Source organism: Asparagus officinalis, chromosome 6, assembly GCF_001876935.1.
Source record: "Asparagus officinalis chromosome 6, Aspof.V1, whole genome shotgun sequence".
NCBI lineage: Eukaryota > Viridiplantae > Streptophyta > Magnoliopsida > Asparagales > Asparagaceae > Asparagus > Asparagus officinalis.
In genome coordinates, this window is record NC_033799.1 from 1387719 (window position 1) to 1403223 (window position 15505).

Below are 15505 nucleotides of genomic sequence, written 5' to 3' on the forward strand. Positions count from 1 at the left end.
GGGTCTAAATCCAGACCCGGGATTAGAGAAATAGGCATGGCCCACTTTGATCCGGGCGGGCCCAGGTCGGACCCGACGCGAACTTGAACCCGGTGGGTCAGGTCACGGGCCTGAAACGGCCCGGCCCACGCCCACCCCTAATCGGGAGCATGTATTTCAGTTTGAGAACAAGCATGTGATGACGATGCGACGGTTGGTGGTTTATATGGAAGTCATCTTTTTATTTACCTGTCACGATAGACTACTTTCAAGTACAAAGCTGTACACTATTTTCAGCTATTTTGTTTGAACTTTTCTATATGAGCAAATTTTATTTCTATTTCATGTTCCATGTGTTTTTTGTTGTTCTAATTTGTGGGGAAAAAATAAAGTTGAAATATATTAGCATAAGACGAATGCAATTAACCTAGAAACCTGATTGCTTAATTTCATCTTCTTTCCCCTTGAATTCATATCAAACGCTTGGCCGATGGGAATTGAACTACGGGATTGTCATGAGACTTGAGGTCTACAATATTATACTCTAGCAACCGACATTGCGAGTTTCTTTCAAGACTTCATCTTTTATGCACCTAAACAATTGGAATTACTTGTTGAAATTTAATTTGTATGCACCTAAACAAAGGCACGGTTCATTCATTAACCGTGTTGCTGACTCTTGAAGAATATTAATCTACTTCAACCAACAATCTAACTCGGGTTTTGATTGAGGCAGTGCATGCTGAATAGTTATTTGATGTTTGATTAGGGTACAAAAATAGTTTGCAATGCAAATAATCACCATCTGCTTTAATTTTCTTCAAGCAAATTATTGTTTCGAATTATTTCAAATTTGACTGGCATTTGCAAGTGAAGGATTACTATGTATCTTTTCATTGGTTGAAAATTTTATGTTCCGGTCATAAGAATAAGAAAAATGCAAGTTTTTTCCGGAGCTAATCAAATATTTTATGTATTACTTGACTTGAAAGAAATACATAGAGTTAGCGGTAAAGTTTAGTTTTTATATCGTGGAGAAGCACAAAAGTCTAAACCTATAGACAGTTATGACTGAAATTATGGTCTTCGTTTTTCCTTATAGATTAAACTGAATAGACTCTTTATTTAGTATGACTAAGAAGCAATGCTATCTAAATTTTGTATCCGACAGCTTCTTGATCGTTTTTGAAATATGCAGCTTCTTGATTGTTAAATGCATGCTAAAACAAACTTATTACTAATGAGCCAGTAACCAATTCTAAAACTATAGCTCTGCAAAAGTGAATGAAAAATGGACGCTTGAGGAAGATTAGAACAAGTGTTAAAAGCTGTTACATATGTACCATATTTTCACAAAGAAATTTGTCGTTTTATGTGGTTTGAACAAGTGCTAAAGCTGTTACATACCATATTTTCACAAAGAAATTTGCCGCTTTATGTGGTTTGATTGAATTTGGATATAACTGATCAACTCCATAAAAAGCACAGTTCTTTATTAAAATATTATAGCTTTGGATATTAATTGAGTTGGAGAGCTTTGGAAACACCCCTAACTAATAAAACTAGTGCACAGGAAGAACTGATATTTAAGTTTTTTAGATGTTTTCCCTCAATGATCAAGTGAAGAACTGACAAACTGATGTTGTTCAGCTTCTTAAAGAGAAATTAAGTTTTTTGTTTCAGTATCAAGCATGTAGATATTGCTCCATAGACCACATGCTTTATGATAAGAATCTCTGGCTTTAATTGGTTGGGTTCTCTTCGGAAGAATTGGAAATGGTAAAGAGTTGTGTTTTAGCAGTCTTTTAGGGTAATTGAGGAGGTAATTTGCAAGGTTGAAGTTCTTAGTTATGTTCAAACTATTTTGGTTGTTAGTTCTGGACCAGGTTCTCTATACTGATGGGTATGAGGTGTTTTTTTTTTTTTTGACATCTCCTACGTAACGTAAGCTTTGATATCTTAGTTTATTGTGGAGTTGGGCCTCCAAGGAGGTTCCTATGCTACAACTTCTTCATTTTTTTTTTTCATAGAAAGATGTTTCTGGTAAAAGTAATTTGCATTTTGAGGTGAAATGAGTTTGCGTTGTTTGGGTGTACAATTATACGCACAAAAGAGAGACTAAGTTATCTAGTTTTTAGTATTTAATTTTTCGGGATGTTTTTAGATATAGGAACATATTTTCCCTGAAGTAGTAATTTATATTATGGTGGTATTTGGTGCGAAGAGGTTGTGTCCTCTTTTTTAGACGCCTAATGCATTAGTTGGAATTTATTTATGATAATCTTAAGTATCTTATGATAAGGCATATTTTTGTTGCATATCATTATTTCATTTAAAGTTTGTCATTTAACCTATCAGATTAATTATGTTCTTATATAGATAGGTTTTAATTTTTGGATTTTACTAAAAGTTACTTATAGAGACGAATCTGGGCTTATAAATTTGAAGTTCAGCAATCTTTTAAATGGTTTGGATAATATTGTATGAATATTAATATAGTTTATTAAAAATTATATAATACAAAAAAACTAATTAATTCATATACATGGGTAAAATAAATACGGTTAAGATCGTACTAAAATTATGTCACCTTATAATTAATAAATATTTTAATCTTACATATTGTTTTCTTAATATTTATTTGTAACCGTGTCGGCTTAATTTAACTGCTAAATATATGTTGAATTTTTTTATTGTCATCTAATATGAGCCAATAGGGTATTTAAGTGCAATTTGGCCTTGTACCAATTATTTAAATTTTTTAGGCACGGTGAAAAGTACATCTGCTTTGCAAATAACATATTTCTTTGTACTTATTATTCCTTCTGTAGTAATCGCACTCACTAAACTTAATTTAAAAACTTTTGGCTAATTTTTATCAAAGAGGAAGAAAAAACGAATAATTTAAACCTATCGAGTCATCAGCCATTCAGCCTAGTCAAATCCATATTCAATTTAATTTTTACACCCAACTTCCTTCGATACCTAACTTCCAAGTTCCAAACTAAATCAAAGCTTCAACTTTTAACCCTATCTCTAATTTCCCTATATAACTACCACAACCCTAAATCCCCAGGATCTGGTTTCTTCGCAATTGAAACCCAGAGCACCGATCGCTAAGAATAAAAAATTGAAAGGGGGGGAAACCATTTTAATAGACAGTGCCAAGTTCAAATAAAAGAAAAGGAAAACCTTGGTACCTAAAACACTCCGAGGCAATCCTGAAGCCCACGTGGCGGCTTCTCCTTGCGCTCCTCTGCCGGGCGAAACCCGTCGAAGTTCAGCCGCCACGAGGGATCCCGGCTACCAACGGTCTCCACAAGCAGCAGCTCATCTCCGTCCTCATTCTCACCGGCGATCGCCGGTCGCAACATTTCGCTTCGAGAAGATAGAGAGGGAGAGGATATTTTAGATTTTGGGATCAGTTGCTGATGATTCTGAGGATTCAAGCGACCCTGCGGGTTGTTTGTTTCAAAAAAATTTAGAAATTTTCTAAATAAAATCATTCCTAATTTTATTCTCAAAAATTGGCCATATTCAAACTTTATTAAAAAATTGACTTACTTTCTGTTCACGTGGCATCCTGACCAAAAAATATGGGCTAAATACCCATATTGGTATTTTAATTCAACCTCATTTGCCAAGAAGTTATTTTAATTAGGAAAATCGACGTTAAGGCATTTTAATTGATTAAAATTACCAATTAGGTCTTTTTTCTCATCGGCGACCACTTTTCCGGCGAGAACTCGTCACGTGCGTTGCACGCGGTGGCTTAATCTGTGTTTAAGCCGCTGATGTGGCACTGTTTTATGACGTGGCAGGGAGAATAAAACATTCGGCCATCTCTGGTCCTAAAAAAACCCTCGAGCTCACCCTTTACTTCTCTCTCCTCCCACTTCCCCTCCGCCATTTCTTCTCTCTCAAGCTCAGGTTCTGTTTAGGTTTTTATTTCACGATCAATTTCATGCGATTTTTCTCTCAAATTCTGCAATCATCTAGGGTTTCATTTCCATCAGATGGTTTCGCGCGCCGATCCAATGGAATCCTTCGTCCAATCCGTAAGAGATGCAATCTCCCCTCTCGAGTCAGGATTCATTCGATTCTCTAAAGATCTCGAGTCCCATTGGTCGAAGGATTCGAGGTTCGAGCATTCATTCGATTCTCTAAAGATCTCGAGTCCCATTGGTCGAAGGATTCGAGGTTCGAGCCGAGGGATTTCAATTTCTTCGCTAGATCCAGTGGATCCATGGGGAGGATGGCTATCGATGCCTCGGATGAGAAGAAGAAAGGTTTAGATCGTTGATCGGATCGATTTTCCCCAATTCGAGCAAGGAACGGGGAGTGAAGGAGGATGAAGAGGAACGAGACGAGTCTTGTTCCATTTGCTTGCATTTTGCCGTTTCTTGGTCGATTTTTGTGAATGCGTTTCCTAGTCCGTTTAAATCGAAGACAGTGCCACATCAGCAGCTTAAACACAGATTAAGCCACCGCGTGCAACGCACGTGACGAGTTCTCGTCGGAAAAGTTTTCGTCGACGAGAAAAATGACCTAATTGGTAATTTTAATCAATTAAAATGTCTTAACGCCGATTTCCCTAATTAAAATACCTTCTTGGCAAATGGGGTTGAATTAAAATACCAATATGGGTATTTAGCCAAAAAATATGTTGATTTTTTTAACAATTTGATAGCTAAATTAGTCTGGGTTTGAAACCCCAATTAATTTAGCACATATTTAAATTTGTCAAGGTTTAGAGACAAGTAATTTTAACAAGAAGAAGATTATACTGGAGGGCTAGAGTAGGCCTCGAAGGCGAAACCAGCGAGAACAAAGGCGACGTTGAGATCGAAAGGAGGTTGATCACTCTACACCACCAAACTGCTCCCATCTTCAGAGCTCGACCGAGGAACGATTAGGTTACCGCTTCTCGATTTTTTAGAGTAAAATTGCGAAGAGTTTATTTAGAATTTTTTTTATTTTATATAAGGTAGATTACAAATTCTAAGATAAAAGACTGAGATTTTTTTTGTGAGTTTATGGACTCCATAACATTTGATTGATTCAAAATAAATTTTGGGATATTGAATACCCAAATAATAATAACTAATATATTATTGCATTTGTGAAATCCCCTCTTTGAGAGAGGATTTAGGCTAGATCTCTCTTAACCCGTGTCCAGCTCATCAGGCTTTTACACTAATATCCTGAAATTAGTTTCCAAGGGTCACCACTTTCGTCTCCCTCCTCTTTTATCTACCATTTTATTTTCCGCGTGGAAACCCTAGATCTCGTTCTCTCCTCTCTGCCTCTACAACTCCCCCACCCCCCACCCCCACTCTCCGTCTCAACCTCACCGGGCTTCGCCTCCTCCTCAGCGTCCCCAACTCCTAACTCCACCGCCCTGCCTCTTTTCAACTCTCCCTAACATTTTGGGTAAAATTGATATGGGGTTTCTGTTATTTCAACCAAACTTCTCTCCGACCGAACTACGCCTCCTCCTTGGTAGGTAAATCTTGTTCCCTTTCTTTGCAAATTAGGGTTTCTTGGTTTTTGGTGAAAATGATTTGGGGTTTATGTGTAATTCATTTGGGGGTTATATGTGAAATTGATTTGGGTTTGGTGAAATTGGTTCTGCACAATTATTAGTCTATGAAATTGATTTGGATTTGGGGACTAAATTGTTCTCGTTTCATTGCTTGAAAATAACTGGGATATTCTTATCTGCGGACTTGTAATATTAGATTGAATTCTCGTTCCATTGATTAGTCTGCGAAATTGATTTTGAGTTCATGTTCATTATCTGCGCACTTGTAAGATTAGTTTGAATTTCGTATACTATTTTACGATTTTAATTTGCTCCTAGTTTCATTAGTTCATCCCTTCAGTTCTATAAAAAGTTTATCTGCATCCGAGCACTTGAACATTGTTGATTACTTAACTCCTTGAATTTTTGAGTTAAGTACTTAGTTGATCTTTGTGGACCAAACTCAATTCTATAAAATGTTTCATTAAGAAACAATTAGATTTTTATCTTTGTATTATCATTCTAATATTTATCTTAGGGGGGGTTAGTCACCTAGAACTTTAAATTAGAACTGGGATAATCCGTGGGATAAAATTTTAAGGTATTAGTCACATAGAACTAAACCTAGAACAAAATTTTAAGGTGTTAGTCACATAGAACTAAAACTAGAATAAAATTTTACAGTGTTAGTCAAGTAGAACTTTAACAAAACTAGAATTAGGATAATGGTACAAAATTATCCCATTTTTTTTTATTTTTCTATACACAAATGAGAGTTCTAGTCTCTCAAATTATTCCAAGTTTTAGCTTGGAACTAGGTGGTAAAAAACTAGAACTCATATTTATTTTGTTATTTTTTATTTTTCTTTTTTTTCTTTACATATTTCCTATTATGGTTATCACCATCATTAGACCATCATAATAATAATAATTGTCAATATCTTATAGTCTAACCAAAAGTTATTTAATAGTAAAGAACATTCTTATAAGCAATTATCAATCAATAATAGTAGGTTTAAAATACATAAATAGTATTTATATCTTTAAAATGCATAAATATATACTTCATGATTATAAAAATTTATCCCACGTTATTTTATCAAAATATCCCGCTTCACAAAATTGTTCCTAGTTATCCCACTAAAATATCCCACTAGCGAAACATTATTCCACTTTAACAATTATCCCATTTTGCATGAAAATGTCCCAATTCACAAAATTATTCCACTTTAACTAGAATTTTAGTGAATACAAGACAATGTATCATTTTTTTTTACAGGAAATTTCTTTTTTAAACAATGTAGATGGACGACATCAATGAAGAGATGTTAATAAGGATGGCTTCTAATGCTACTGTCTCTGTGGTGATTTGTGTGTTTGCTTGTTTAATGAGGATACGTAGTAGAATGAAATCAACCACTTATCACCCTAAGGTAGAAAACAAAAGAGAATATATATAGATTATAGAGCTAGGCACATAAGTCGTGTGTTCAATGGCTATAATGAGAGTTTGTGTTAGAATGAGGTCGCGTGCATTTGAGTTTGTGGTTTTGTGAGTTTGAGCTTGGTTGCTTTTCGAGCCTTGGTTATTTGAGTTTGAATTTGTTTTGAGCTTGTTTTTTATGGCTTGTGAGCTTGTGGGTTTGTGGGAACCTATTACTATGCTGGTTGTTTTAGTTTCAGTTTGTCAACGAGTTTGGTTGCTTGTTTTTGATGGATTTTGCAGGTTTGTGGCAGCTTTGAGCTTGTGGTTTGCAAGTTTGAGCTTGGTTGCTTGTCCGCGCCTTGGTTATTTGAGTTTGAGATTGAGCTTGTTTTTGAGCTTTATGGGTTTGCTGCTAATATGAGCTGCTTGCGGGTTTGTTACAAGCTATTAAAATGTTGCAAAATTCATTTGGGGGTGTTTTTTCAAGTCATTTTTGAGCTAGTGATCTTGGATTTGAAATTCTTGGATGAAAAGTGGGTTTCTTGAGTTTTTCGGATTTAACTATGATTATTGGTCACATATTGATAATGACAACTACAATTGCATTTTACTGTTTACAAGAGGCATTCATTAATGAAAATGTAGTCTATATTATTTTTGCAGTTTTTAGATGAGGTAGTCCATTTTTTGAATGCAATCTACAATGCAATTTCATTATATAGGTGTTGAAAAAAATGGCTATTTTTTGAGCCTCTATATTATCATTTATTTTTATATTTTTTATTTACATTGTCTCAGGTTAGTTTATGACTGTTTATAGCCGTTGGAGTATAAATTTGAATAGTTATGATTACCCCAATTGAATACAATTATATTTATTTATTTTGTGGGAGGTAAGCTCATCAAATGCCCTTATATTCACCAATCATTATTTTGGTAATCCTAAAGTTTGTTTGCTCTAACTATAGATTTCAAATTCTAAAATTTATAATGCTACAATTTGAGTTTGAAAAAATAAAATATTACAAATTATAGTATTACATATCCTAAAATATTGATGAAACAAATAGCATTTTAGAATTTCAATCCATATTTAAAAAAACTATGGATTTTAAATCCTATGATGAAATTCATATCCTAAAATTATAAGATTTGGATCAAACACACCCCTACGAGGATTTTGATGAGGAGAAACGAACGGTGGATGGGGTGGACACGTGGAGGAATCGATTGCTTGTACAACGAGGATTTTGATGAGGAGAAACGAACGGTGGATGGGGTGGACACGTGGAGGAATCGATTGCTTGTACAAGGCGGGAAATAATCGAGATGTGGGAACGGTGGATGGGGTGGACACGTGGAGGAATCGATTGCTTGTACAAGGCGGGAAATAATCGAGATGTGGGGCCCGGCGCTTTAAAGCCTCGAATCCCGTCCAGTGCTGCCACGTGAGTGATTTTGGGTGGGGTAACGCTGTTTCGTGTTTTGGGAGAATGGAAGGGGAAAGAAGAAGACCAGTTTTCCGAGGATGGGATCTCTCTGACGGTACTGGGGAAGTAAAAGGGGCGATTTCTTTTCTTTTTCTGTCTTCCTTTATTTTATTTTTTTGTCGTGAGATGCTTTTTTTCACCTGAGGAGATACTTTTGGTTTTTGCGGACCACTTGTTGTGATGTTATCAAGATTCGATATCATCCTTCGTATCTTGCAAAATATTTAAAATATGGTTGTAGGACGATAAGAAGTGAGAAGAGTGGTTATAAGCAATTGTCTCATTAGTAAAATGAACCAACTGTTAAAAAAATGTAGCACAGAGAAAGTCTTTACACGCACCTGCTACAGTACTCCCTGCTTGACTCGTGACAGTACTCCCTGCTTGTCTTTACACGCACCTGCTACAGTACCCCCTATCGACCATAGACTGTCGCTAGCTCGTGCCTCGGCGACAGACTGTGGCTCTGTACTCGGGCAGCAGCCTTTGATTTTGTAAGAAGGTCCGGTGTGGGAATCTTTATTTTCATCATGAACTTTTTTTTTTTTACCATATCCATCTCTTGATGATAAACAGTACTGTGACTTAATCTTCGATTATAAATCAGCAGCACAGCTAGCATCTCCAGCTGCACAGTTCCAAGAGCTAGCTAGAAGAGACAGCCTCGATCGAGCGCCTCAATTCATGGTCCTTGAAGCTTTTCTCTCCACCCGATTCTTCTTCTCTACTTCGCTCTTTGATCCGCCGAGGAAAAGGAAGGGTTCAGATTCTTGCTCCCTGCTCAAATTCAACTAATTTATTGTTTGTGAGTTTTCTTCTCGATCTATTTTTCAATTTTTTTTGTTAATTAGGTTGGGGTTCTGTTCCTTTGATGTTTGATTGTTGTAGGGATGATGGCATGCGATTTGGATTTGGTTGATGCTTTAATTTTCTATTTATCGTTGGTTCTAGATCTGGTCATGTCTATTGTTTGATTTTTTTTGGGTATTTTAATAGAAAGTTCAAGTATTTATGCACAAAAATATTTGTTCTTTTTTCATCTGTTGATGTAATTCACGATGTATATATTAAAATCGAATTGTTAGCGATCTGTTTGATTCTGCTTTGTAATAATTGGGAATTTTAGAAGATTAATAGGGCTTTATGGTTGTGAAGTGTGAACGGTTCATAAAGTTTTGTCTTTTATAATGTTTATTTTTAATGGGAGGCATATGGTATTTTTACGTTTCAAAGAGTACGAAGGTATTGATTTTCCATAGATCAGAAAATATGGTAAAATTTGTTCTATTTACTTTATATTTCTTTAGTTGTTTTATTCACTTTTTAAGGCCTGATGGGATAAACTACCTTGTTATTGATTTCTGATATTATCCTTTATGCTTGGCAGGCTCCAGCCGTCTCCGCTCCCACCGCCAGCCGCCTCCGATCCCGCTTCTCTCGCCGCCACGACGCCACCAAACGTCAACCTCAACGGTTCTATCATTCTAACTAAAGCTATTTAATTTTCGTTATCATTTATTCATATTAATTTTATGCTTAATTAGAGATATTGTAGTCTTGTAGATATACATTGAAAGTTTTTTATTGCTTATCGTGTATAATTGATTATACCCGTAGCAGTTGCTTTCGCTGAAAGAAGTTTTTCAAAATTAAAATTATTAAAATATTATTTAAGATTGATCATGTTACAATATAGATTGAATGGTTTAGTAATATTATCTATCGAAAATAATATGTTAGAAAATATTAAATATAAAACTTTAATTAGTAATTTTGCAGCTCAAAAGGTAAGAAGAATGAGATAAAATCTATTATGAGCTGTATCACTTAGGCCTCATCTAATATCTCGCCTTGGGCCCCAAAATTCCTACGTTTATTTACCGGTCGTGATGGACTACTTTTCCAAGTACAAAATTGTACACTATTTTCAGCTATTTTGTTTGAACTTTTCTATATGAGCAAATTTTATTTCTATTTCATGTTCCATGTGTTTTTTGTTGTTCTAATTTGTGGGGGAATATAAAGTTTAAATATATTGCATAAGACGAATGCAATTAACCTAGAGACCTGATTGCTTAATTTCTTCTTTTTCCCCTTGAATTCATGTTTAAATATATTGCATACTACGGAATTGTCATGAGACTTGAGGTCTATAATATTATACTCTAGCAACTGACATTGTGAGTTTCATTCAAGACTTCATCTTTTATGTACCTAAACAATTGGTATTACTTGTTGAAATTTAATTTGTATGCACCTAAACAAAGGCAAGGTTCATTCATTAACCATGTTGCTGACTCTTGAAGAATATTAATCTACTTCAACCAACCATCTAACTTGGGTTTTGTTTGAGGCAGTGCTTGCTGAATAGTTATTTGATGTTTGATTAGGGTACAAAAATAGTCTGCAATGCAAATAATCACAGTCTGCTTTAATTTTCTTCAAGCAAATTATTGTTTTGAATTATTTCAAATTTGACTGGCATTTGCAAGTGAAGGATTACTATGTATCTTTTCATTGGTTGAAAATTTTATGTTCCGGTCATAAGAATAACAAAAATGCAAGTTTTTTTCCGGAGCTAATCAAATATTTTATGTATTACTTGACTTGAAAGAAATACATAGAGTTAGCGGTAAAGTTTAGTTTTTATATCGTGGAGATGCACAAAAGTCTAAACCTATAGACAATTATGACTGAAATTATGGTCTTCGTTTTTCCTTGTAGATTAAACTGAATAGACTCTTTGTTTAGTATGACTAAGAAGCAATGCTATCTAAATTTTGTATCCGACAAAATATGCAGCTTCTTGATTGTTAAATGCATGCTAAACAAACTTATTACTAATGAGCCAATAACCAATTCTAAAACTATAGCTCTGCAAAAATGAATGAAAAATGGGCGCTTGATGAAGATTAGAACAAGTGTTAAAGCTGTTACATAAGTACCATATTTTCACAAAGAAATTTGTCGTTTTATGTGGTTTGAACAAGTGTTAAAGTTGTTACATATGTACCATATTTTCACAAAGAAATTTGTCGTTTTATGTGGTTTGATTAAATTTGGATATAACCAATCAACCGCATACAAAGCACAATTCTTTATTAAAATATTATAGCTTTGAATATTAATTGAACTTCGTTGGAGAGCTTTGGAAACACCCCTAACTAATAAAAATAGTGCACAAGAAGAATTAATATTTTAAGTTTTTTAGCTGTTTTCCTCAATGATCAAGTGAAGAACTAACAAACTGATGTTGTTAAGCTTTTTAAAGAGAAATTATGTTTTGTTTCAGTATCAAGCATGTAGATATTGCTCCATAGACCACATGCTTTATGATAAGAATCTCTAGCTGTAATTGCTTGGGTTCTCATCGGAAGAATTGGAAATGGTAAAGAGTTGTGTTTTAGCAGTTGGTGGTGGGGAGAGGCAACGGATGAGAGTAAGGTTTAATTGGTTGGTTGTGTATCATATGCTAACTTTCAAAATGGTGTTTTGAAAACGGTTTTGAAAAATAAACGCCATGACATGATGTTTTTTAAAAAACACAAAAAAAAAACACTTTGGTTACCAAACGCTTCCTTAATAAACAAACATTTCCAATACTAATGTTTCTAACTCTAAAAAAAAGAAAACACATTGAAACACTTTCTTAATAAGCCAAAATAATAAAGGATGTAAATTAGTCGCTGGGTGGGAAAATGGGAGCCTGGGAGGGAGCGGGAGCGGGAGCATTATTACCCTTGGAAAGCTTTTATTTCGACACTGATGATAAATAGGCCGAGAGCAACAATTCCTCCCCCCGCCACAACAGTAAAGACAGTCATTACGACCATGGGGATTTTGAAAAGCTCCAGGATAACTAAAAGTACAACCGATAGGAAGATCCAGTTTGCAACGACAACCCAAAGATTGGGGGTTCTGCTACCTATCCAGTTTGCCAACATAATAGCAGTTTTAAAAACAAAAAAAAAACATAGAGCAACACCCTCATGGTTTTTAGCCTCTGCCAAACACAAAAATACTATAAGAAAAAATCTCAACTTGAAAGGAAAAACAAATTTAAAAAAAAAATAACTAACCTTGTCGTGGGCCTTGGCGTTTCCGTCGGCGCCGACCTTTTTTAGGAGGGTTGCCACCTTCAGCAGACTTCAAACATGGCCAACATCCCTTCACATGCAGACAAAAACATAAATATATACAATGGAGATAAAAAAATCTCCTTGGGCAATATATACGTTGTATGTACTATTCACCCCTAGCTAATTTTATCACTTAATCATACATGTTTCAGATATATACTAATCAATCATATATTCATCAGAATACGTAGCTATGAGTTCACGTCAAACAATAGGAAACAACCCTTATCAAATAGGAGATGCACACATTTAGCGATGCATAGCTACACGATGGAATTTCAGATATAATTCTTATCAAAAATTTTAAGAAAATTAAAATAGATAGATTCTTAACGGATTATGATAGGGAAAAAATAGAAGAATAAAAGTAGTGATCACATGCTCCTATTGTTGAGAGAACATGATAAAATTAGCTTCCTTATTTTGGAAATATTTTATGTTATTCTCTTTTTTTATATAGCATTAAGAAAAATTAGAAAATGCATGAAAGATCAAGAAGATGAGCACGTGAAAATAAAGAAACGACTCGGTTTTTTTCAAGTACTTAAATATCACACAAAAAGTTAAACAAGAATATGTTATTCTCTTTTTTCACTTAGAAGTTGTGTATTAATAATATTATATGAGAATAAGCTCTTTTTTAGAAAATAAAAAGGTTTAAAACTTAATTTTAGAACAAAAGCAAGCAAATATTCAAACTCTGTGACTTTCACTGTTCCTTCTACTGGGAATCAAACTCTGGTTATTCTAAAATAAGTAAAAGAATCATAATATAAAATACACGTCCGTATTTAAAATTTCAAGGTATAAATAAACATGCAAAAAATATATTAATTTGCTTATATATATATATATATATTATATATTAGATATATATATATATATATATATATATATATATATATATATATATATATATATATATATATATATATATATATATATATAATACATATATATATATATATATAAACTTAAAAAAGAGAAGTAGAAAACTGGGTTATTGTTTTGGTTGCCAGGAGGGTTGGCCACCTTCAGCAGGCTTGCGAACATGGCCAACATCCAGCGTTGCCATGAGGAGGGTTGACGCCTTCAGCAGGCTTGCACTATGGCCAACATCCGACGTTGCCCAGGAGCAAGGTTTTCTAGCGGCCAGGGCATTATCGCCCCGCACCTGTGATACGCCAACCACCGACACCTGTGATTCGTCGAGCTCAGGGTAGGATTGGTCTGGTGAGGGGCCACCGCGATGGGACTGGTCTGGTGAGGGGATGGGAGGAGGGGGTTGTCACCAGAGTTCCAACATGGCCAACATCCCTTCACATATCAGATAGAAACATAAATATACATATACTTATATATATAAACTTAAAAGAGAAGAAGAAAACCTTTTGGGGGTGGGACTGCTCTGGTGAGGGGCCTTCTTTTACTTGTTTTGGAATATCCAGAGTTTGATTCCCAGTAGAAGGAACGGTGAAAGTCACAGAGTTTGAATATTTGCTTGCTTTTGTTCTAAAATTAAGTTTTAAACCTTTTTATTTTCTAAAAAAGAGCTTATTCTCATATAATATTTTTAATACGCAAATTCTAAGTGAAAAAAGAGAATAACATATTCTTGTTTGACTTTTTGTGTGATATTTAATTACTTGAAGAAAACCGAGAGTCGTTTCTTTATTTTCCCTTGCTCATCTTCTTGATCTTTCATGCATTTTCTAATTTTTCTTAATGCTATATAAAAAAAAGAGAACAACATTTATAAATACAAAATAAGGAATCTTATTTTATCATGTTCTTTCAACAATAAGAGCATGTGATCACTGCTTTTATTCTTTTATTTTTTCCCTATCATAATCCGTTAAGAATCTATCTATTTTAATTTTCTTCATATTTTTGATAAAAATTATATCTGAAATTCCATCGTGTAGCTATGCATTGCTAAATGTGTGCATCTCCTATTTGATATGGGTTGTGTTTCCTATTGTTTGATGTGTACTCATAGCTACGTATTCTGACGAATATATGATTGATTAGTATATATCCGAAACATGTATGATTAAGTGATAAAATTAGCTAGGGGTGAATAGTACATACAACATATATATTGCCCAAGGAGATTTTTTTTATCTCCATTGTATATATTTATATTTTTGTCTGAATGTGAAGGGATGTTGGCCATGTTTGAAGTCTGCTGAAGGTAGCAACACTCCTCCTAGTAACGTCGGCGCCGGTGGAGACGCCGGGGCCAACGACAAGTTTAGTTATTTTTCTTTTTAAATTTGTTTTTCCTTTCAACTTTAGATTTTTTCTTATAGTATTTTTGTGTTTGGCAAAGGCTAAAAACCATGAGGGTGTTGCTCTATGCTTTTTTTGTTTTTACAACTACCATTATGTTGGCAAACTGGACAGGTAGCAGAACCCCTAATCTTTGGGTTGTCGTTGCAAACTGGATCTTCTTCCTATCGGTTGTACTTTTAGTTATCCTGGAGCTTTTCAAAATCCCCATGACTGTCTTTACTGCTGTGGCGTGGGGAGCAATTATTGCTCTGGGCCTACTTATCACCAATGTCGAGATTAAATCTATCCAAGGTTAATGCTCCCGCCCCCTCTCCCAGGCTCCTATTTTCCCTCCCAGCCACTGATTTAAAGCCTTTATTATTAGTGCTTATTAAGGAAGTGTTTCAATGTGTTGTCTTTTTTTTAGGAGTTAGAAGTATGAGTATTGGGAATGTTTGTTTATTAAGGGAGCATTTGGTAACCAAAGTGTTTTTTTGTTGTGTTTTTAAAAAACATCATGTCATGGCGTTTATTTTCCGAAAGCGTTTTTAAAACACCATTTTGAAAGTTAGCATATGATACACACCCAACCAATTAAACCTTACTCTCGCCTGTTGCCTCTCCCCACCACCAACCACTTGTCGGCCAACAGTCGTCACCGGCCGCCGCCGCT

At 34.8% G+C, this 15505-nt stretch overlaps 1 long non-coding RNA gene across 2 annotated transcripts; it reads left to right on the forward strand.

The window, feature by feature from the left end:
• Nucleotides 8764-13392, forward strand: LOC109844234. 2 transcript variants are annotated; one of them, XR_002247915.1, is made up of 3 exons: nt 8764-8921; nt 9030-9224; nt 9807-13392. It is a non-coding gene; the product is annotated as an uncharacterized LOC109844234 (long non-coding RNA). The 2 variants fall into 2 exon arrangements; XR_002247916.1 differs by having other exon boundaries at nt 8766-8921; nt 9027-9224.